This window comes from Canis aureus, chromosome 28 (genome assembly GCF_053574225.1).
Source record: "Canis aureus isolate CA01 chromosome 28, VMU_Caureus_v.1.0, whole genome shotgun sequence".
NCBI lineage: Eukaryota > Metazoa > Chordata > Mammalia > Carnivora > Canidae > Canis > Canis aureus.
Genome location: NC_135638.1, coordinates 12,844,466 through 12,854,523, shown reverse-complemented (window position 1 = coordinate 12,854,523; position 10,058 = coordinate 12,844,466). Strand labels below are relative to the sequence as shown.

Genomic DNA, 10,058 nt, shown 5'->3' with positions numbered 1-10,058 from the left:
AAATATCACCTAGGTTATACCTGGGAATTGAAACAGATTAAAAATTGACTGAAAAAGAAAGTTAGGGTTTGTTATCTCACGTGATGGTATATTTCTATATTTTTTGCTACATTCAGACATACTATGTTCATTAAAGAGTAAAATCCAGTAAAATCCAGTCTACGACTATATTTCATGTCAACTTTTTATATCTGAGCTAATGTACTAGTTAATATGCTCAAATGTGGCTGGTTTGAATTGAGGTATGATATGTATAAAATACACACTAGGTTTTGAAAATTAGTACAAAAACAGTATAAAATATTTCTTACTAATTTTTGTACTGATTACATCTTGGAATAATATTTTTGAAATACCTAGTTAAAGAAAATATATGATTAAAATCACTTCATCTGTTTATTTGGCTATTAGAAAATCTTAAATTAAATGTATTTTTACAGGACAGCATGAGTCTAAACATTTTTGCAAACAGTTGCAGGGATGAGTAGGCCTATGAAAATTCTATTTGCCAGATTTCCTTTTCCTTTGTCTACAGTAGAATGCCATGTTTGTTGGAGTCCACATCCATCCTCCCACAATCCTACTCTAGCAGTCCCCCATATCATTAGGTAAAAGAACAGAAGCATCTGCTTGAAGTAAGTACAAATGTGTACTTCTGTGAACATCAAACAAGTAAACATAGGAAGGAGAGGCAGTTATTCTTACTGTTTAGAAAGACTCGCTGATTCATTTTTAATTGACTTATGCTTGCTCTGTCTTGCCAGATCCATTTCATTTCAATACATTTGAGGTCTGTGGCTATTCTTGAGGACAGCTCAGTCTGCTAAGGGCTATCACATTTCACTAAAGTCAGTAAATCTTGGGTAAGGTATGTTGGTCTACATAACCTTCATAATAAAAATCTTAGGCCATAGAGCTCTAGAGAGGAGAATCTTCTTTTTTTAAAATTTCAGTTGCTTTTATTTTTTTTAAATTTTTATTTATTTATTCATAGAGACAGAGAGAGAGAGAGAGAGAGAGGCAGAGACACAGGCAGAGGGAGAAGCAGGCACCATGCAGAGAGCCTGACATGGGACTCAATCCTGGGTCTCCAGGATCAGGCTCTGGGCTGCAGGCGGTGCTAAACCGCTGCACCACTGGGGCTGCCCTTAATCATCTTCAACATCTGCTGGTCATTTGTAAACTTTAAGAATACTGGCTAACAGGTATATATGGTTTCAATATATGCCAGAAGCAATTTTTATCACTTTATATATATATATCCCCTCATTTAATTATCTGCCAGACACTATGATGCAGGTGTTATTATTATCCCTATTTTATAAATGAGGAAATGGAGACAATGGAAGTTAATGATGACCAAGTGGAAGAGCATCAAGCCCAGGCAGCCTCTTCCAGAGTCTATATGCTAATCTGTGCTATCCTGCTTTTTCCTAATTAGTAAATTACCTACTTTTTTTTAAAAAAGATCTTATTCATTTATTTGAGAGAGAGAGAGAAAGAGAGAGAGCAGAAGCAGGGGGGAGGGGAAAAGAGAGAGGGAGAAGCTGACTCCCCACGAGCAGGGAACCCGATGCAGGGCTCGATCCTAGGACCCTGAGACCATGACTTGAGCCCAAGGCAGACACCTAACGGACTGAGGGACTGAGGGGCCCCAGGTTACCTACTCTTTGTAGGTTTTTTCTTCAAAAATATTTCCATTTATTGCCAGTTTCCATTTCCCATGAAAAATAATAGGACCAATCAGAAGAACAGTGTAGGAGATTAAATGAATTTAAGTAGTTAAGTTTTAAAAGAGAAGCAAATATTAAATTATTTTTGTTTTGTTTCATCTGCATCTATACTTTGTGAGTTATATATATTCTTATTGATTTCAGTTTAAATTCAGATTTACCTAGTCTTCACTTAAAGTAATGGTAAAACTATTGAGGAATTCTTGGGCATTGCCAGTGGCTGGTATTTGCATCATTCTCTGGGTCTCTGATCTTTCAGATCAAAAGACAGAACAGAACTTAGTACTGGAAAGACAGATTCATTAGGCCCAGTCTCTGCCAAGCCCAAACACACCAGTGACAGTGATGTGCCAAGAGTCTCATCTAAACTGCTAAGATGTCTCAGAGTTGAAAAGACCAAAAGGGAAGGAAAATGGCAGGATATTCTGAGTATGCACAGGAGATGGAGGCTTCTCAGGGAGAATCAGGTTGAATTTCCAGGTCTTCTTAAAGATATGTGTATCATATTTGGAGTAATCTCTCACATAGTACTCATTCGATTAACTTATTGTCTTGCTTACTTTGAGCCAGTTCTTCTATTCTAATTACTTTGACATAGTTGACACTCAAAATGTGCATTAGATTAGCTGTATCTTTGAGTAGAGATTTGCCCTTACTTTCATAAAATGTAGCTCAAAGTTTATTGGAGGCTTTGAGTAGCCTAAGAATTTTTTTGCACAGAAAATGGTCCTTAGGGCAGCCCTGGTGGCTCAGTGGTTTAGCACCGCCTTCGGCCCAGGGTGTGATCCTGGAGACCCAGGATGGAGCGTCAGGTTCTCTGCATGGAGCCTGCTTCTCCCTCTGCCTGTGTCTCTGTCTCTCTCTCTCTATCTCTCTCTGTCATGAATAAATAAATAAAATCTTTAAAAAAAAATAAAATGGTCCTTAATTTTTCTGATCTAATTCTGGAAATAATTTGCTGTGTATTTTCTCCCATTGTTCTGACAATATATACAAAAGTGGTGCAGAATTTAACAGATGAAGGGATTTAATGTATGGTCTATCTCCTTAATGTTTCTGTGCTTTGAAATGTCTTAACATTACATTTGCTTCTGATTCTGAAGTGTGATGTGTATGAAATATTAATTAAATGAAACAGCCCTCTCATTTGACTTTCTTTCTCTTGTATGTGTTTGAAGAATGTAAAGGCAAGAGAGCTTAAAATATATACTATTCTGAGATTTGGTTGTTATATTGGTAATGAAAATCAGCCTGTGGGCTTCCATATTTATCAGAGAATGGAAGGTCTAATTGCCAAGTTAATTTCCCTGATGATTTGAATGATGTTTCAGGTTTTATAACGTTTTTACTGATTTGCCCCTATTCCTGGAGTTCAAATTGTTCTCTCAGGTTATCTTTTCTATTCAGTGTAGTCCCCACTAAATACATTTGGGAGTCTGTACTTTACCAGGGAGCTTTAATCTCTCCATACTATGCACCTTCAAAACATGATTAGAGAACAAACTTTGTTCACAGAAAACGGAAAGCTTTCAGGCTGTAAAATGGATATGCTATATCATCATTCCACTGAATTCTGAGACTTCAAATCTCTGCTCAAACAGGCAAGCACATACCAAAATATAGAATTGAAATTACTGCATTTTTTTCTTGTTTCCCTCCCTCCTGAATACATTCACATCACTTCTTTGTTTCAAATCTTAAACTATTTGCCCACTGCACCTTGAAATAATCTAATCCTTTACAGTGACCTGCAAGGCACTGTATAATCTGGCCCCCCATCTGCCACTTAGAACTTAACCTCTGTGCTTTCCCCATCATTCACTCTGCTCAACGCACTGGTCTCCCTTTCTATTTACTAAACATGCTGAGCTTTTTCTTGACTCAGGGTCTTGGCATTGGTTATTTCTTCTGCACAAAATATTTTCCCTTAGGTCTTTTAATGACCGAGTCCTTCTTACCATTCAGATTTCAGTTCAAATATCATTTTCTCAGGGAAGTTTTATTTCTCTACTCACTGTAAAGTAACTTCCCTCCCTACTTTAGATCACTTTGCCATTTGAAATGATCTTGTTTATTTATTCTCCTCTCCTCACTCTTTTCTCTCTACTGCACTAGGTTCCATAAGGTCAAGGATCTTATAATTTATGTTAATCTTTATGTTTCTAGCTTCTAGAATACTTCATGGAATGTAATAAGTGCTCAATAAATACTTGAGAATGAATGGATAGAGTGGTTACAAGACAACTTATACTTTACAGAGTGGCTGTGTGGATCAACTTTGAATTTGGGCAAGATTTGTGCAAAGATTATTAAATAGCTTTCATCAAAGGAGACAAAAGGAAAAAAATGATTTTTCGAAAGGACTGCATTCATTATGTGAATGAGGAGCTGACAAGAGTGTTCTTGAAGAAACAGTAATTCACAAAACAGTGAATTTTCAAAAAGCAAACGGAAACTTAACATTAGTTATGTGGTAAGACCTCTGAAAAGGTGTGTTGAAGATGAAATGAAATTAGACTAATTGCATGAAGGAGTTTCTTTGTTTGACTGTAATCATTATTTGGAATCCCTTATACCCCAGATCTATCTTACTAGATTTCAGGAAGAGAAAGACAATTACTTGGGCACAAATGCATTTTATTCCTTTCTTACTGCAGAGCTTCAGTGCTTTTGGTTTGATAAATTGCCTAAACTACCTGGCTGGCTTGAAGGGAAAGTTATGTTTTTACATTTATATTAAACAAAAAACTTGTGCTTTAAAAATAAATCATCACATCTGATGGTATTGCCTCTCTTTCATTTGTTTGCTATCAAGTGTGAGTTAAAGGTTACGTGCAGAACAATCTCAGGGGTGCAATTTACACTTCCAGGTAGCAGTAAAACCCTGTAACCAATAACCATCACAAACAGAGGAGCTGTCAGAGACCAAATTCATTGCTCCTATTCCCAAAGTCCTTTTGTTTTTGGAAGACACTGAAATATATTCTTTTTTCTTGGCCTACAAGAATTTCAAAGATGTCCTTTGACCTATCTTTTGGCACTGAACAATAAATATAGGAAAAACCCCAACACCTCCTTAAGATTACATTTTGGAGGAAGGGGAGTGGGCATATGGAAATTATACTGAATGACAATAACTTTATTGTCTTAGAGCTTTTAAAATTTGGTACAGGGCATAGAATAAGGTCATGGACGACTGAGCATAATTTTTGGTGATCGATATTCTCTCATTACAACCTTCCATGGGAAAATAATATAAACCGTGATATACATTAGGTTGTAGTTGTCTGGCCTAATTCATGCTGCCATTCCTGTCTTGGTGCTAGTGTCTCCCAGGGCCTGTTTTACCGTGTACATTGTAGTTAATGATGAATCTTTCTTAGCCTTTTCTTCAAAGTTTTACTTTTCCAGTCTTTCCAAGTGACTACAATAATAAATATTCAACTTTGTATCTGTGTGACTTTCAAAATTCCCTTTAATTTTTCTGGACCTAAATATTCTCATTTGTAGGACACTGCCACTGAGGGCATTATCAAGATCTTTCCCAGCTCTAAAATATAAGGACAACATAATCATTGTAGTTTTCCTTATAAAGCAGCACTTTCTGGCAAGATATTAGTAATATAAATATATGTGACCTATATTTTGTGACCCATTTTTCATTCAGAAAGAAGTGGATTAACTATTTTTTGATAACTTGTATGAATAGTCTTTACTAAATTAAAGAAGGCATTCAGGATAAAAACATTCTACTTCGTAGCAAGGATTCTATCTTGAGCACAAGCTAGCTTTTCAGTATGGCAAACAGGAGTAGAGGCAGGGACCAATGTGGGAGACATCTGATTATATTAATTAAGGACGTGAGGTAAACCCTTGGAAAGAACTGGCCCTGAGGACATGCATCAGGGAAATTACTTCTCCCAGAAGCAAACTTTGGCATCAGAGGAAATAACTTATTCTGAAGGCAGTTTGCAAATTTCTCTTTGAACCTATTCCTGATCCATGGACATATATATGTCTGTGTTAAGAATAAAAAACACTGTAATGAAAAATAGACTTGTTTCATGAAAATACATAAACTATTGAGGCATAGGTCCCTCAATTTTCCCCCACCAAGTATCACAAAGAGAGTGGCTTACTTCCTCCCCTCTATTACTACAGCAATAGACTTTGAGGGCTTCATGTATCGATTGTATTTTCTAGCAAGAGATGGCAGAGAAGGATGAACACCAAGTGAGAATAGATTTTTGCCTGGGAATTCCTCAAATACTTGAAGGTGGCTCTGGAAACTTTTCAATGGGTTCAGCCTTGGCGGATAGTCTTCGAGCTAGTGAAATTTCAGTTATTGCAATTAATCAGGCCTCAATAGAACATGGTGGGGGCTCAAAATACTAACATACACATGAAGCCTACTTGCCAAAAATCTAGAGCTATGAATTTAATGTGATCTGGTGTTTGTTCAAAGCTTAGCAATAGATATATAGATGTTTGAAGAAAATCTTTAGATTCACATCATTTAAATATTAAGTTTTCAGCCAACAGAAATTGTTGTTCATTCCTTTTAGCAATAATTGCATAAACTATTGGCCAGAGTAGTATGGCATCTAAAATGTATGAAAGTACTTATGAAATATACATTAGAGCAGATGGCTATGAGGAAAGCCAATTGGACAGAATTAAAAAATACAAATTAAGAAATTCATAGTTAATTAAAGAAGATTAAGGGTACTTAAAGGGGACATAAAGACCTAGGGACTTTCTCAAACAAAGGATTAGTATGTTGGTGCTATGCCATGTTCCCCTCTCCAATGTGTTGCTAATGAAAGAACAGTGATGTGTAGAACAGATGAAAAGACTTCATTAGAATGCTATCTTCAATAACCCAAATCCCTTGATTCAACATACAGGGATAGAGTGTCATAAATTCTTGTGTAATTTGGTCTGGGTATTCTTCTCTTTTATTCTGTTATATGCATTCGATCCCATTAACTTTTAAAAGGACTTTCATGCACAGATGATAATAGGCACATTTAGTGGGCACAGTGACTTAGTGTACTTTATAGTCTTCAGCTGGAAAACTCTGCTTTACAGAATGTTAATTCTCAAGGGCTTTGCCCTTAGCAGGTACTCTTCAATCAATATTTATAGTACGAATGAAGGAGGTTGTTCAGGGAGAAAAACAAACTGTTTCCCCCTAGATTCAAAAGTACTTAACATGGATTTCAAGGGTCATCTGCTAAATCTTATCCATTTCTCAAGATTCATCACAAATTAACATTTATTTTTTATTTTCTTTTAAAGATTTTTACTCATTTATTTGACACAGAGAGAGAGAGAGGGCAGGTAGAGGGAGAGGGAGAAACAGGCTTTCCGCCGAGCAGGGAGCCCTATGTGGGGCTTGATCTCAAGACCCTGAGACCATGAAGGCAGCTTAACTGACTGAGCCATTCAGGTTCCCCACAAATTAACATTTATATCATTGTCTATTCATTCATTCATTCATTCATTCATTCATTCATTTATTTATTCATTCAACTAGTCAACATTTATTGAATACCTGTGGGGTACTAGCTATTTTGTTTGATACTGAATAATAAAACATGGTCTTTTTTTTTTTTTTTTAAAACATGGTCTTTATGCTTGATGGACTCATGTTTAGAGAGGCAACTGAACACGTAAATAATTTATATAGTATAATGGGGAAATTACTATAATAAAAATATGCACAAATTCTAGGTGAGCATAAAAGAAATTCTCTCTCTACTTGATTGGGGTGAAAGGGAAGAAAGTTTCATGAAAGGTATCAGAGAGGATAACTTCTAATCTGAATCTGAAATAAAACTATACAAACTATGACCTACAGACTAAATCTATTCATGTCTGCTTTTGTAAATAAAGTTTTATTTAAAATGCAGCTATACCCATTCATTTAATGCAATGTCTATGCTTACTTTCATGCTACAGTTATGACAGTTACATTATGGCTAGCAAAGCCAAAAATGCTTTCTCTCTGGTCCTTTATGGAAAAAGTTTGCTGACATCCGGTCTAAAAAGGGTTGGCTTTCCAGGGTCCAAGGTTAGAAAAAGTAGCATGTCTAGAGGCTTGGACATATGACAAGAGAACACGAGTGAATAGAATAAATATTAAATGTTTAGGAGAGAGAAAGTAGGTCACTTTGGTTAGAATAGCAGAGGAATAAAGATAGAAAGGTAGTTTGAACCAAAATTATAGAAGATTTTAAAAGTTGGTGTTGCTTCCTAAACTCTAGGGGGAACACAACACTGACTTCAGGGGAATGTTTATAGTTCTCTATCGCTGCTTTTAAGGAGGAAATATCCTACATGAGAGCAATTACAAAAGAGGAGTGATAGAGTCATATTCTGTTGTCCTGGGCTCATCTTTAGAATTATGCATATTTGGAATGCCATGTAATGGGTATGGACACATAGGTGTAGGATTGTCTGCCAACGTGGGAGGGGTTTCTTGCCAAGGCAAATCCATTTCAGAAGAAAAGTATAGCCCAGGATAAAGGAGGCATCTTTTAGGCCACTTAAATTGGTCTAGTCTGGGCAAAGTCATCCTTGCAATTTCTAAGAGAGCCAGCTCAGTTCATCATATGAGGTTTTGGGGCCAAGCCTTGACTAGATGTGAGAATAATAAATGTGAGGATATAGAATTTAGGAGTCCTATATTTCACCTGTTACTACTTTTCACTTAAGAGACGTAAATGTAACAGTGACAAGGGGTTTTGATTTGCTTCTAATACCCTTCAAACAAATGGTGGCTGAATCTAGAAGAGTGGATTCAAAAGCAGTTAGTATACCAGAATCAGCTGGAGGCCTTCTAAAAAGTATACACTCCTGGGCTATGCCCCAGACCTGATTCAGAATTTCTGGGCATAGACCTTGGAAATCTTTCACTTTTTAAAAAACCCCCTAGGGATCCCTGGGTGGTGCAGCGGTTTGGCGCCTGCCTTTGGCCCAGGGCGCGATCCTGGAGACCTGGGATCGAATCCCACATCGGGCTCCCGGTGCATGGAGCCTGCTTCTCCCTCTGCCTGTGTCTGCCTCTCTCTCCCTCTCTCTGTGTGACTATCATAAATAAATAAAAATAAAAAAAAAACCTAGATTATTATTATTCAACCATTTTTTAAATTTATTTTTTATTGGTGTTCAATTTACCAACATACAGAATAACCCCCAGTGCCCGTCACCCATTCACTCCCACCCGCCCCCTCCTCCCCTTCTACCACCCCTAGTTCGTTTCCCAGAGTTAGCAGTCTTTACGTTCTGTCTCCCATTCTGATATTTCCCACACATTTCTTCTCCCTTCCCTTATATTCCCTTTCACTATTATTTATATTCCCCAAATGAATGAGAACATACACTGTTTGTCCTTCTCCGATTGACTTACTTCACTCAGCATAATACCCTCCAGTTCCATCCACGTTGAAGCAAATGGTGGGTATTTGTCATTTCTAATAGCTGAGTAATATTCCATTGTATACATAGACCACATCTTCTTTATCCATTCATCTTTTGATGGACACCGAGGCTCCTTCCACAGTTTGGCTATTGTGGCCATTGCTGCTATAAACATCGGGGTGCAGGTGTCCCTGCGTTTCATTGCATCTGTATCTTTGGGGTAAATCCCCAACAGTGCAATTGCTGGGTTGTAGGGCATATCTATTTTTAACTCTTTGAGGAACCTCCACACAGTTTTCCAGAGTGGCTGCGCCAGTTCACATTCCCACCAACAGTGTAAGAGGGTTCCCTTTTCTCCGCATCCTCTGCAACATTTATGGTTTCCTGCCTTGTTAATTTTCCCCATTCTCACTGGTGTGAGGTGGTATCTCATTGTGGTTTTGATTTGTATTTCCCTGATGGCAAGTGATGCGGAGCATTTTCTCATGTGCATGTTGGCCATGTCTATGTCTTCCTCTGTGAGGTTTCTGTTCATGTCTTTTGCCCATTTCATGATTGGATTGTTTGTTTCTTTGGTGTTGAGTTTAATAAGTTCTTTATAGATCTTGGAAACTAGCCCTTTATCTGATACATCATTTGCAAATATCTTCTCCCATTCTGTAGGTTGTCTTTGAGTTTTGTTGCCTGTATCCTTTGCTGTGCAAAAGCTTCTTATCTTGATGAAGTCCCAATAGTTCATTTTTGCTTTTGTTTCTTTTGCCTTCATGGATGTATTTTGCAAGAAGTTACTGTGACCGAGTTCAAAAAGGGTGTTGCCTGTGTTCTCCTCTAGGATTTTTTTTAATTTTTTTTTATTTATTTATGATAGTCACACAAAGAGAGAGAGAGAGAGAGAGAGGC

General features: G+C 37.2%; 1 long non-coding RNA gene across 5 annotated transcripts in view; it reads left to right on the top strand.

The window, feature by feature from the left end:
- Positions 1 to 10,058, top strand: part of LOC144300420 (uncharacterized) — a 245,578-nt gene that overhangs the window by 97,196 nt on the left and 138,324 nt on the right. The gene's annotated exons all lie outside the window — the stretch shown is intronic.